Consider the following 15746-nt stretch of genomic DNA (forward strand, 5'->3'; position numbering starts at 1 on the left):
TCCCAAATATTTTATACTATCGACTGTTATTTTGAATGGAATTTCTCTTTGTATCTCTTGCTGTTGAATTGTGTTGGTAATGTATAAAAATCCTGAGGATTTATGTGGATTTATTTTGTATCCTGCGACTTTGCTAAAATTCTGAATTATTTTTAAACCACTCTGCTTTAAATGTGTTTGTAGTAAACAACATATTGTAGGATTCTGGCTTTTAATCCAGTCTCCTATCCGCTTCTATTTTATGGGAGAGTTTACTCCATTCACATTTATGGTTACAACTACTAATTCTGCATTTCTTACCATCTTATTATCCCCAGATTATAATTTTCTCTTTCCTTTTTCCCTTTCCCCCCCTCCCCAGTATTTAACTTATGAGCACACCTTGCCTCAAGCAGCCTTCCCTCTTTTAGAATTCCTCTCCCTTTCTTATACCTTTCCCCTACTATTTCTGTATTCCCTTCTATTTAGCCTGCTCCTTTCCTTTTCACTCTCCCCCCCCCTCCTTCAATAGGTAATTTCTCTTATTTTACCTTCTTCTTTTCCCCTTTTTTGGTACAATCCCCATTCCACCTTTAGTTCCTTTTTTGGTACTATAACAGTGAAATCAAATTATACATGCATTCTATGTATACCCATAACAGAAATACAATTCTCAAGAGTACTTTTTACCTTTTTATGCTTCTCTTGAGTCCTATATTTAGAGGTCAAATTTTTTGCTTAGTTCTGGTCTTTTCATCAGAAATAAATAGAATTCACCTGTTTCATTGAATGCCCATCTTCTTTCCTAGAAGAAAATGCTCAATTTAGCAGGGTAGTTTATTCTTGGCTGCATTCTAAGTTCTTTTGCCTTTCTTAATATCAGATTCCAGGTCCTTTGATCCTTTAAGGTAGAAGCTGCTAAATCCTGAGTAATTCTTATTGTGGCTTCTTGGTATTTGAACTTTTTTTTTTTTCTGGCTGCTTATAATATTTTTTCCTTGGTTCAATACTTCTGAAATGTAGCCACAATATTTCTTGGAGTTTTAATTTTAGAGTCTCTTTCAGGTGGTATTCAGCAAATTCTTTCAATAGCTATTTTACCTTCTGAATCTATGACATCAGGGCAGTTCTCTTTGATGATTTCCTGAAAAAGTGTTTAGGCTCTTTTTTTCATCATAGTTTTCAGGGAGTCCAATATCCTTAGATTGTCTCCCCTAGATCTATTTTTTGGGTCAGTTGTTTTCCCAAGTAGGTATATTACATTTTTTTTCGATTTTTTTTTTCATCTTTTTGGTTTTGCTTGACTGATTCTTGATGTCTTATTGAGTCATTCATTTCCATTTGTTCAATTCTGATTTTTAATGAATTATTTTCTTTTGCTTTTTTAACTTCTTTTTGTATTTGTCCAATTGAGTTTTTAATTGAGTTGTTTTGTTCTGTGGAATTTTTTTTTCATTTCATAAATTTTGTTTTTAAGGTGTTATTTTCTTTTTCCATTTCACAAATTCTGTTTTCCTGGGAGTTATTTACCTTTTCTATTTCACAAATTCTATTTTTCAGAGAGTTGTTTTCTTTGTCCATTTTGTCAAATCTGTCTTTTAATGAGTTATATGCCTTTTCCAAATCCTCTTGCAAAGTTTTCATTTCCTTTACCCATTTTTCTTCTAGCTCTCCTTTAAGATCCTTTTTAATTTATTCTAGGAGAGCCTTGTATAGTGGGGATCAGGTTATATCATCCTTTGGGGCTTCATCTGGAGACAATCTGCTTTTAGTCTCCTGAGTGTTTGAAATCTGTTCTTCTCTTTGACCAGAGAAACTATCTATAGTTAAAGTTCTCTTTGCTTTTTTACTCTTTCTTTTTTTTTAAACATTAGGCTCTTCTTTTAAGGCAAGGAAGGTTTCCAAGGTTCCTTTACAGGCACCAGCAGAGTGTTAGCAGCTGCACTGGATCAGTGCTGACTCACTCCAGGTGCTTGGTGGTCATGACCAGGTCCTATGAGACTCTGACGATTCAGGGTTCCTATTTACCGTTAGTGTTTGTGTTGGATGTTTTATAACTTCTTTGCTGATCTACTGGCTTGTAGCCCACACTGTTAAGATTCCTCCCCATAGATTCTCCCTCTGAAGAGTCTGCCTAGCTCCTCAGAACTGCACACCACCCGAGGTTTGTACAGTGTGCACTGCATCCTGCGCCTGACCTCCTCCAATGTCCAACCAAACAGATCTTTTCTGGAGATCTTCAAAATTATCTTCTGCTGGTAATTTGCTGCACTCCCAATATTCGTGAATACTACCAGTCTAGAGCTAATTCAAAGACTGGATTTTATAATTAGTGTGAAGGTAGTAGGAGATCAGAAAGACACATGTGACCTCTCTGCCATCTTGGCTCCACCCTCTACTTTTTGAACTTTTAAACCATACCCCAGCTGATGTTTTATCCTAAAACTTTTCTTAATATATGAAGTCTGCTCATCCTAGAAAATCCAATTATCTTTGCAATTCTCTCACCTCGGAACATCCCTCTGCCAAGTTACTCCCTCCCCATCTAGGACAACTCCATTTTTGTGGAGAGGTGCAAGGCCAGTCAAAATTTATTCCAGCCTCTGCTTTTGCATTAGTAGACTTTAAAACCATAACTCATATAGGAATCTCCATCCCCTTTCACAACCCTATTCCTCCCCTCTTATTAGCTTGGTTTTGTATTTTCTTCCTCTCATGAGAACATAAGCAAAGACTTTTTTCTTTTTTGCTTGCATTCTAACACACTTAACACGGAGGTTGACACATAGTAAGTGCTTAACCAAAACTTGTTGCCTTGCTTTATTTTAATCACTAAAAATTGGTATGGCTTCACTAGGAACAAATTAGGCCAGACTCATTTCCTTTTTTTGACAAGTAAAACCAAGAGAATGCTGATGAGACAGTATGTTTAGAATTTAGCAAAGCATTTCACAGAATTTCTCATACTTATCCATGTGGAAAATATGGAAAGGTGATGGTCAGGTGATAATATATTTAGGTGGATTTGCAATTGATTGAAGAGTCTGGCCCCAAAAGTAACCCTTAATGGGTCTATTATCAACTTAGAGCGTTATCTCTAAGGAAAGCCTAAGAATCTCTTCTACTGGTGTTGAACAAAGGAATGGATGGCATGCCTATCAAATTTGCAGATTAGATAAAAGTTTGTAAAAATAACTGGGTGTTTTAAGGGATAATAGGCACTTTACCCATGACAAAAGGTACCACTTGAGCCCTGGATCTGGAATCTGGAAGAAGGAAGTTCAAATCCAGCCTCATAGGCATGTAATTCTAGGAAAGTTATTTAATCTTTATCTCTTTTTGTGATCTGTAAAATAGAAATAATAACATCCATCTCACCAGGTTGTTGTGAGGATCAAGAGAGAGAATACTTTAAAATTCTAGCCACTACCTAGATATCCTTTCCTGTTCAGTAATGTGTCCAGTTATAGGAACCATATTTTAGGAAAAATAAAGTCAAGCTGAAACGTCCCAAAATCAACCTAAATGGCAGAGGACTAATAAACACAACATTTGAGATACAACTAAAGGTGCTATCTATGTTTAACCTTTTTTTCCCCTACTTTTTAGTACTTTATTTTTTCCAATTGCAATTCAATTCCAATCAACATTCACTTTTATAAGGTTTTGAGTTCCAATTTTTGTTCTTCTTCCCTCTTTCTCCTACTCTTTTCCCAAGAAAGCAATCTGATATGGGTTATATATGTAAAATCATATTAAACATTTATTTCCAAATTAGTCATATTGTGCAAGAAGAATCAAACAAAAGGAAAAAACCATGAGAAATATTTTTTAAAAAGAAAAGAAAAAAAAAAAGGAAAAGTCTGCTTCAATCTGCATTCAGACTCCAGTTCTCTCTCTTTGAATATTGATAGCATTTTCCATCATCATTTGGAATTGTCTTAGATTATGGTATTGCCGAGGAGAGAGAGCAAAGTCTACCAGACTTAATCATCATATAACGTTGCTGTTTCTGTGTACAATATTCTCCTGGTTCTGCTACTATAATTGTTGTTTTCAAGAATCTGAGATTACATGCAGGAGATATATTAAGATTTGTCCTTATTGGCTTCAAAGGCCAGGAGAGAGATGAGTGGAAGTTACAGAGGGGCAGCTTTAGTTCTTTTTTTTTTTCTTTTTTTTTTTTATTATTATTACTCCTATTTTACAAAAGGAGAAACTGAAGTTAAAAAAATTAAATGAGTGGCTCATAGTCACAAGATTAAGTATCTAACACAGGATTTGAATTCAAACCTTTGCAATTCCAAACCTAACAAGCTTAACCACTGGACCCTGGAAGGCTAAGATCAATTCAATTGAACAACAATAAGCATTTATTCAGAATCTGCTTTGTACCAGACCTTATTTTAGTTATTAGAATCACTGGAAATTGGGACAAGTTGGACAAGATGGCCTTTGAGATCAATTCAAGAGCCTATGATTTGTTAATTCTTTTCAGCTGCAATTTCTTTGCATATTCTGTTTACCCTTAGACTGTAATGTTAGTATAAATATAATTCAGTTGTTCCAGTAATGTGTCAGCTGTTCACTGGACCAAGACTACAGGCTAAGAATGACAATAGTTGAATTATGTTTTGCAGCTTGTCTAAGAATTGTGTGATTTTTAGCACCCAATTCTTCCTTTCTCCTCCATGCTATGACGATCACTGCCTCTTAAACCTGCATCAATGTAATGTTTTATGGACAGGAGAAAAAAATAAAATAGTCAAAATTTCAGTTGAAAGATTCAACTTAACCATCAAGCCAAAACTTCTTTACATTTGAACCAAATGCAAGGTTGCTATGTTCTGGGTTCATTTATATTCCTAGCAATATAATGTCTGTAGAATTCAGTTCAGGTCCCAAATGTCACAAATCAGATATGTAATTAAGGAAATCATTTAACCTCTCTGAGCTTCAGTTTATCTCCAAAATGGGGACTTTTGGATTACCTGATTTATATAATTGTTGGGATGATCAAATGAGGCCATATATGTACAAATGCATTTATAACAGTTTTAGGAAAAATCCTATATAAACTTTTGTTAATATTCTTGATTGATGATGATCTTCAGATCAAATCCCATTGTCTGAATTCTAGTCTAAATAACTCCTCGCAAGTGAGCATTTCTTTTTCATTCACTTTTATCTATCTGTGTTCCCAGATGTTAACCTGACACAATAGTAAGTGCTTAATAAATACCTGTTGGTAAACATTTTGATCCCTCTCCCTTCTGTCCCCACCCCACAGAATATTTCACTAACTTTTCAAATACAACATGGGAAAACAAAACAAAACATCAAAATTTCCACAGAACAGCTCCTCTTCCTGACTTTCTTATTTCTATTAAGCATTCAGAAAAGTCACTGTAGAATCATCTCTGTATTCTCTCCTTCCCCAAATCCAGTCTGGTCATTTCTACCTACCCACATCTCTCATATCCATACTCTTTTCTCTTCCTCATTGCCATGACTCTCAATTCACTCACATTGATGATGTCCACAACCTCCTTCTTGATTATCTTATCTCCTCCAGTCTCTCCTCCAGCAAATCCTATCTATTATTCTTCTGATATCTTTGATCCAACCAAACTGGATTATTCACTGTTTTAGAAAGTATAGAACATTGGTTCAAAGCTAGAAAGGATCTTAGAGGTAATTCAATACAATTCTCCTCATTTTGTAGTTAAGAAAACTCAGGCTCACAGGCCTTAATGCCTTAGCAAGTCACACAAGTAGTAAGTGATAAATTGGAATTAAAATCCATTATATAATCATAAAACAAGATTATAGATTTTTGCTAAGGAACTTAAGGAATTTTGGGGGAGAAACCAGGAAACAGCCTCTCATGAATCAAGAAATCCACTAATCAATATATGTTCATAAGGTAAAAGACATTATGGAAGAGCATCCTGCTTATGTGACTATTTCCAACAATGAGATGATTGAGGCCAGTTTTAATGATCTTGTGATCAAGAGAGCCATCTGCACCCAGAGAGAAGATTGGGTGAACTAAGTGTGGATCACAACATAACATTTTCTTTTTCTTTTTGTTGTTCGCTTGCATTTTGTTTTTTTTATTCATTTTCTTTCCTTTTTGATCTGATTTTTCTTGATCATCAAAATAATTGTATCAATATGTTTACATATATTGAATTATTTGCCATCTAGGGGAAGAGATGGGGGGAAAGAGGGGAAAATTTGGAACACAAGGCTATGCAAGGGTCAATGTTGAAAAATTATCTATCCATGGGGCAGCTAGGTGGTAATTTGGATAGATTACCAGCCGTGAAGTCAGGAGGACCTGGGTTCAAATCTGGCCTCAGACACTTAACACCTCCTAGCTGTATGACCCTGAGCAAGTCACTTAACCCCAATTGCCTCAGCAAAAAAAAGAAAAATTACCTGTGCTTATGTTTTGAAAATAAAAAGCTTTAATTAAAAAAAAAAAAAAAAAGTGCTCTGCTTAATTCTTAATTCTGCTATTATTAGAATGAAACTGTTTAAGATCAAAGTAATCCTGCACTGAGTATAAGACAAGATTCTAAAATTCTTTTTTAGAAATACACCATTATATTGGCTTTCAAAATACAATATTTATATCAAACAAAAAAATCTTCAAACACATAACTAGCCCATCAAGTATAGTATAAACATTCTTTGAAAGAGGTCTTATGGAAACACAGTTAAAGTCACCTTGGCTGATTTCCAATGGAATAAACCCGAAGGGAAAATTAAAATCTTTCTACAAATTTTCACTAAAGTAGAAAGCAGAAAGCCATGAAAAATGACAGATATTTCAAAAGTAGCAATTGATTTTTTTAAAATGGTTTCAAAACACAATAGAGAAACTGGAAAGGACTTGCTAAAGAAATCAGAATAGAGAAGCAAAATGAGTGGCTTGAGCTTATTAGGCTGCTTAATAAATATTTGTAGAATGAAGGAATGAAAAATGTAAATATAAAGCTGAGAAGTTGTCCTGCTGTGGTGGAAAAATATTCTAATTTCCCATTCCCCAAGTAAATTAGGCCAATTTTTTCTTTAAAAGTATTAAACTATCCCAGAGATTGGACTGACTCAGGAGATTCCAGGTTTAGGCTGATGCCATTTCTTCTTGGTCCCTGACACCATACAATTGTACCAGTCTCTCCCTGAGGCTTAGCTGGCAGACCACCCACCATGGGTCACATAGGCAGGGGAACTTTGTTCAGCTGTTTTAATTCACTATAGTTATCCCTGGGGGTATGTGATGTGAACAAGCCAAATAAAATTTTTTAATTCTCCAAATCAAAGTCAGAATATTTTTCCATTTTTATGGGATATTTACAATATCTTATTGTAAAATTTGGGTTAAGTATTTGGTCATGGGATCTGTGTCATCTCTTGACCTCTATGCTATGTCTGGCTTCCACAAACTGCCTCCCCCAAAATTCCCATTTAATTTCTTATGCCAACCCACAAAACTTGTGACAGGGAAAGTTATAATGTGGAAAGGATAACTGAATATCCTCTCTGCTTATTCTCTCTCTTTTTTTTTTTTTTTTTTTTTTTTTTTTTTTTTGCTGAGGCAATTGGGATTAAGTGACTTGCCCAGGGTCACACAATTAGAAGGTGTTTAAGTGTCTGAGAACAGATTTGAATTCAGGTCCTCCCGACTTCAGGGCTGCTTTCTATCCACTGCACCCATCTAGCTACCCCCTCTCTGCTTACCTTAGGGAATATCGTTCCTCTGCCACAACCCAATAAAACTCCTTTTGTTAGCTGTCAAATGAGCTACAAGTGTCTACTTTCCTTCCCACATTGAGCCTAAACTTGGTACCAGGGGCCTGGCCTGAGCTAGGATTGCCTATAACTCATGTGACAACACTAAGATTTTTAGTGCAATGCTTTCAAGACTTGCAGCCTAACACTTTGATTTCATGACACCCTTCTTTGCCTCAATCAAGACTATATAGCATTTATCTATTCACATAATCTTTCCATTCCCTTGCCATTTCCTAGTTAGGGTTGCCTTACAGATGTCACACTCCAGAAATGGCCTAACAGTCTGGTCCACAATTTACCAATTTGGCGACTTTGGAGGAATGAAAATCGAGATTTGTGGGAAAGAAAAGGGAAAGAGATTCCACTTTACATATCGTGCAGTGGGAGGGGGCAGAGAATGTGGAGCATGTGCATCTAATCCATAGGATGCCTGCTTCTTAACCCCACTTCTTCCTGATGCCATTGCTGGACAGAAGTAATTGGAGCAGATAGGACAGACTAATTAATGAGTCGGGTTTGAACCCCTGGGGCAGCCTGAGCACTTCTTTTCTTGACCCCCACTAAGGGTATTAGTTCAAAGCCTCCTCACTCTCAGCTGAGCTGTAGAATACTCTCTTATTGTCTCATCATTATGATATATCTCTCTTGTGTATGGGAAATGCAAATGAAATCCATGCTGACTCCACCTTCCTTCCTGTTCAATTAGGGAAGGGGCAGACATAGATCTCATTTGGATTTCCCCCAACTAAAAGAGATGTATCCTAATCATATCCCTTAGATTAAGGACATAAATAAGAGAACTACAAATATAAACCACAATTTGTCCATTATCCTTAGACCTAGTATATGTGAAAGACAGATAATCAAGCACTGTAGTTACTCAAGGAATGAGGTATATGGATTAGATTTAGATATTTATTAAGGCCTTAGTATTTAATATTGAGTTAACTTCCCCATTCCTGTGGGTTACAGCCTGAACTCAATCTGCCTTCCTCAAAAGGGTAGGGGGAAGGGATCAGGAGTATGAATTGACCCTTTCATGAGACATTCTACTTGGTGATTAGCATCCTGGTATTAGGACTTACAGATAGGAAATTTTCCAAGCTTTCCAGAGGATGTTAACTAACTTTGTATTTCCTTCTTACCATGGACTTGTGTTTTCTTCTCATCATGGACTTTGGAAATCCCCTTTTGCAAATTAGTCAGCATAATTATGCCAAATGTACATTTGGTACCTTTACCCTATACCTTTGCCAACTGTATAAAAAACTATTCTGTTGTCTGCTCTACTATGGCTAAAAAACTATTCTGTCTGCTCTATTGCCTTCTAAACTGCTGAGGAGTCTTAGATCTCTTTATAGGCCACTGCTAGCTTTACTAATAAATGAATCATGCTCAGAACTTTATGCCTCAGATTCATGTTACACATATTTAAGCCCTTGAGGCACACCAGAAAACCAGAAAAGATATGCTTTATGTGGGATGATGTTGATGAAACTTGGATTTATCTATTTACATTGAAGCATACACTAATATTATCCCCCCACCAAGGACCTCAATGATAAACCCTATTTACGTGTAGACTTATTTACATTTAAAGCATGATCACAAAATATCTGCATGCACTATGTATTCAATAATGGACATACAAAGAAATTTCTGGCACAGTATTATTCCTCAATTTTAGTGATCAGGCTTAATGTAGGTTAAGGCTTAACGTTAAGGTTAAGGTAAGGTTAAGGAAGGCAGGTGATACATAAGAAAAAGAAAAATCCCAACTATAGAGAATAAAAATTCCTTGAAATTGTCTAGTACAGGAAGTTAACAACACTGAGAACATAGAGTTGAAGACCTCTTCAACTTAAAGATTAAAGGATCATAAATTCAGAACTAGGATAGATCTTGGTGGTCATCTAAATTTATCTCATCATTTTACAAGAGGGCAAACAGACCAGAGAAATTAACTTGCCAAACAGCCACATGGATCTAAGAGTTGGATTCGAACACAGGTCATCAGACTCCCAAACACAATGCTCTTTCTGGACAATAATCCTATTTGGACATTCTCAGACTCAGCTAGAAGTTCTAGCACATTCTAAGAGACATCCATTTTTACATTTGTTGTTCAGTCATTTTCAGTCATGTCTGAGTCTTCTGACCCATTTGGGGTTTTCTTGGCAAAGATCCAGGAATTCAGGGCAGCTAAGTGGTGCAAAGCCACAGAGTCTGCAAAAATTGAGTTCAAATCCAGACTCAGACATTTATGAGCTGGGTAATCCTGAGCAAGTCACTTAACCCTGTCTGCTTCAGTTTCTTCATCTGTAAAATAAGTCAGAGAAAGAAATGGCAAGCTTCTCCAGTATATTTGTCAAGAAAACCTAAAATCATATTCATGGAAAGTCAGACAAGAATATTACAATTGGTTTACCATTTCCTTCAACTTTTTTATAGAAGAGGAAATGGAAGCAAACATGAATAAGTGACTTGCCTAGAGTCACACAGCTAATAAGTATCTGAGACTACTAAGCAGCCATTTTTATATCAGTTACATGTGTTTTCACATATCCAGAAGTATATAACTCCTGTAGAAGTCTTTTCTAATCTAACCTCTCTCCTCATGCTGCATTCATAAGTGTCCAGTCTTTGCACAAATACTCCGGTGACTGAGGACTTAATATTTTACAAGATAATTTATTCCATTTATTGGACCACTATCAAAAAGGTATCCTTATTTTGAGCCAAAATATGCCATCTTGTAAACTTCCACTTATTGTCCCTAGCTCTTTTCTTTGAAATCACACAGAATAAGACTAATATCTCCTTCACACGACAGCCCTTCAAATATTTTAAGGCAGCTATTATATCCCTTCACTCCAAGTCTATTTTCCAGTTACTTCCAACAGATTTTCATATGAGACTGTTTCTAATTCCCTCATCTCGATGTACTCTAGTTTAAGTCAATATGTATATTCTTCAAATGTTGACTTCAGAAATGAGCATAATATTCCAGATGTGTTCTGTCTGGCTCAGTGTATAGTGGGACTATTACATCTCTTGTTCTGAACAATATGTTTCTATTACTGCAGCCTAAGATTGCATTAGCTCTTTTATTGGAGCCCCATCATCCTGTTGACTCATACTGAGCTTATAGTCAACTAAAATTCAGCAAAGTTTCCTCCATCCTGAATATGTGTACCTGATTTTTGAAATCATTTATATCAATTATTTTTAAATAAATTGTATTTATGTTTTCCATTTTTATCATTTTCTATGACATCCTATTCTGATCTTTTAGCATTGAATTCCCTTGCTAACAAAGAAAATGGAAAAAATCAACTGACAATGATTATAATACTTTGCACCCAAAGTCCATCACCTCTCTTCCAAAAAGAGGAGGCATATTACTTTCTCTGTAGTCTGAAAAATTATTGGTCTTGAGAGACAGTGAAGAGACATTCACTATCATTATTAAAGAAAAGCTAAAGAAGACACAGAAAAGAAAAAGGAGAGAATTTCATTTCTGAAGAAGCTCTTTTCAGCCTTCTCTTATGAAAAAGATTCTAGAGAAGCAACTTTCTAGTCTGAGAAACACTCAATGGAGTAATGCTGAGTTTCCAGACAAGTAGTCATTTTACTGATTTTTTTTTCAGGATTTGACATTCATCACAGCCAAAATATTGTAGTTTATGTATATACATATGTGAATAGCATGTATGTATATATATATATACATATATATTTGCTCTCTATGTTCATTATGTTCTTGTTTGTTGATATACTTAACTATTGTAAGGGTAACTACTAATGAGAAGCATACCAGTTGAGGCTAAGGAACCACAGTAATAATGATGAAGCCACCCATAGGGACATGATGGAGAAGTCCTATAGTAACATGGTTGATAGGTAATAGTATCAATACTTCTACTATCACCTTCTGGATTAGGGGGAAAAAAAAATAGATGGTTAACTATAAATATCTGTTAATTTATTTCTGTGCTTATGGATAACTTGGGATAGCTATCACAGTTTCTCATGTGCTCCCTCTGTTCCTTAGGGCTATTTAAAATCAGACTATTAAGGTGAAACAAAATTGTTGTGATAATTGTTGTTTCTTCATGTCTGTCTCTAACTGGCTCCATTTGGGGTTTTCTTGGCAAAGATACTGAACTGATTTGCCATTTCCTTCTCCAGCTCATTTTACACATAAGTAAACAAAGGCAAATAGGGTTAAGTGACTTGCCCAGGGTCACACAGCTAGGAAGTATCTGGGGCCAGAGTTGAGCTCAATCTTCCTGACTCCCAGCAAATACTCTATTTACTATATTAGCTAATAGCCCAAAATAAGGTTGTCTACAGCTTGAGTTTCCTTATAGAAGGGGTATTAACAACATATACTTCCATCATCAGAATTCCAATTTCTCTGAATGCCTTATATTGATCACTTCTTTCTATATAATATTCCATGATATTCATACATGGTTTGTCAACCATTCTTCAATTGATAGACCAATTAAATTTCATGTCAAAGTCAAAAGTTTATCAAAAATCTTTATGAAATCTTTTTCTTTTATCCAATACATTAACTGTCCTTGATAATACATTATTAATATTAATTAAATTTAAATAAATTAATAAATTATAAATAAATACAATTAATAAATAAAATACCTTGTTTTGTGTCATCTGATTCAGGATATTGAAGAAAAATATTAGCACTAATACAATGCTATTTAAGCTTAAATCTTTGAGAAACAATTTTATTTCATTAAACATTCATCTAAAAGGCCTTATTCTAAAATATGTAGAGAACTGACTAAAATTTGTAAAAATACAAGGCATTCTCTAATTCATAAATGGTCAAAGGATATGAAGACAATTTTCAGATAAAGAAATTAAAGCCATTTCTAATCATATGAAAAAATGTTCTAAATCACTATTGATCAGAGAAATGCAACTTAAGACAGCTCTGAAATACTACACATCTCTCAGATTAACTAAGATGACAGAAAAAGATAATGATAAATATTGGAAGGGATATGGAAAAACTGGGACAATAATATATTGTTGGTAGAATTGTGAACTGATCTGACTATTCTGGAGAGCAATTTGCGGGAATTATGCCCAAAGGGCTATAAAACTGTACATGGTAACCCAGCAGTATTTCTACTAGGCCTGTATCCTAAAGAGATAATAAAAAAGGGAAAAGGACCCACATGTGCAAAAACATTTGTAGCAGCCGTTTTCGTAGTGTCAAGGAGCTGGAAACTGACTGGATGCACATCATTTGGGGAATAACTGAATAACATGATATATGAATGTTATGGAATATTATTGTTCTGTAAGAAACAACCAGCAGGATGATTTCAGAGAGGTCTGGAGAGACTTACAGGAACTGATGCTGAGTGAAGTTAGGAGAACCAAGAGAACATTGTACCCAGCAACAAGATTATGCAATGATCAACTCTGATGGACGAAGCTCTTTCCAACAGCAAAGTGATTCAGGCCAATTCCAATGGTCTTCTCATGGAGAGAGCCGTCTGTACCCAGAGAAAGGGTTGTGGGGACTGAGTGTAGATCACAATATAGTATTTTCACTCCTTTTGTTGTTGTTTGCTTGCATTTTGTTTTCTTTCTCATTTTTTTCCTTTTTGATCTGATTTTTTTTGTGCAGCATGAAAATTGTAGAAATAGAAGAATTGAACATGTTTAACATGTATTGGATTACTTGCTGTCTAGGGGAAGGGATGAGTAGAAGGGAAGGAGAAAAAAAATTTGGAACACAAGGTTTTACAAGGGTAAACATTAAAAACTATCTTAACATGTAGTTTGAAAATAAAAAGTTATTATTATTAAAACTCCCACACATTAATCTACCATTCAAATGATCCTAGCTTGGAAAGAGATGTATAAACTGGTTTAGTTCCCCATGACCTCTACCATGATTCTCTGGCCCAAGAAGATTTCAGGTATCATTTATAAGAATATTGTACAAGAAAAGTTATCTTAAAATATACAGAGTTAAGATTCCAAAATAAAGCAATCAAGTCATGAATCCATTTCTCTTGTTTTAACACTTATCTCATTCCAGAAGTGAAACAAAATAACGGCCTCTATTCCACTGATATCTTAATCCTTTATCAAGGGCGAGGGGAGTGTCCCAGGACAATCACTCCAGATTCTTAGGGAGGCAAAAACCAGAATAAAATCAGTTAAAACTGCTTATCTTTTTTTTTTTTTTTTTTTTTTTGTACTTTTCTTTCCAGGGACTTTTCCAAAGAGGTTAGAAAGAATTTTTGAGAAAAATATCATTTAATAATTTCTACAGGAATTATTAAAGGTTTCTTTTAACTTTTAAAAAATATTCTTCCATAAGCAAATAATCCATAATTAAAAATTATAGAATACTGTAATTCAAAGAATTCTTCATATTTTATCTAGGCTGACCCCTAGATTCCAATGCCTATAACAATGATGTGGACCTTGAACCCTCCAGTTTTTTCAGCATCTCAAAGGTTCTATTAAAGATTCTATTAAAACCCTAGGAATATAAATTGAATCCACTCCAATAATAACATTAATCTCAAAGTATTAGCTATCTCGTTGTTGTTTATCCTTCACTCTGGAAGAGGACCAAGATGAACTAAAGCAAAAAATCATAGAGATTTCAGATATCAGATTTAACTCCCGCATTTGGTAGATGAGGAAACTGAAATTTGCCAAAGTTTCTCCGCAACCTAACCGGATCTCAGATATTCAATTATTATCTTTATGTAGATGATTCTCAAATCTACTTACTCAGCCCTGATCTTTTTGCAGTCTCCAACCTCTTGAAATGGATGTCCTGTAGACATCTTCATACACATCATATGCAAAACTGACTCCTTATCTTCCCCATGCCCCAAAACCCTTCATTCTCCCACAGTGGTTTCCCTTGTAATTATTACAGTGCCACTGTTGAGGGCGGTAGCCCCTTGGTATTCCTTGTTTGATCTCCAACTCCATTTGGGACTTGGACTTTGATGTGGTCAAACTAGTTTGGGCTATCTGAGCTGGCCAGGGTTTTACAGCCCCCCTTCTAATCTGCTCGGATAGACCAAATGGCATCAGGAAATTCCTTTTTGGGAAGAGACTTCCGTCTGTCCCCAAAAGATAACAAGAGAGTCCTTATCTTATTTACATCACTGCATAAAAGAGAGAACTCAAAAATCTTCTCTTTGCAAAAATGGCCTTGTACCATGCAGCCATTTTGCCCATCGGCTCTCTCCGGTGTTTCCATTCTAATCAATAAAGACTATGTTTCCATACAGCATTAAGTAGCAAATTCCTTTGCTGCCGAACCTGCCATTGGTTACTTTGGGGAAGGAAGGAGAGAGAGAAAAGGAACTGACCCATCTTTGTTTAGACCACAGTTTACTACTCATCATTTACTCCTCATCACCACGAGCATAGTAGGCGTTAAATAAATGCACACTGAGTTGAATTCAATTTAATTTCAGGAGCTCCCTATGGCCTCTAGAATTATCTTTTTTCTTTTCGCTGAGGTAATTGAGGTTAAGTGTCTGAGGCAAGATTTGAACTCGGGTCCTAACTAAAGTGCTGGTGCTTTATCCACTGCGCCATCTAGAGGCCCCCTCCAGGATTAGTTATCAAAACCCTTTCATAACCTGCACCCTTATCCTTTACCAGGCTTTTTTTAAAAGCCTGACTCAGGGCCGCTGGCACCTCGAATCCTGCTTCAGGCATTTGTCCCTCTGGTCTGGAATGTTCCTTATTCCATCTTGGCCTCCTGGCCTCCTTCAAGTCCCAGATAAAACGTTCCCTCCTGCAGGAAGCTTTCCTTGTCTTATTTCAGCGCCTTCCATCTGTTCATTACTATCTGCAGTTCATTCCGTATACATCTCGTTTGGCCATAGATGTACGCACTCTCTTTGAGGGCAGGGACAGTCTGACAGGCGTTTAATAAA

The sequence above is a fragment of the Sminthopsis crassicaudata genome, chromosome 5, assembly GCF_048593235.1.
Source record: "Sminthopsis crassicaudata isolate SCR6 chromosome 5, ASM4859323v1, whole genome shotgun sequence".
Classification (NCBI taxonomy): domain Eukaryota; kingdom Metazoa; phylum Chordata; class Mammalia; order Dasyuromorphia; family Dasyuridae; genus Sminthopsis; species Sminthopsis crassicaudata.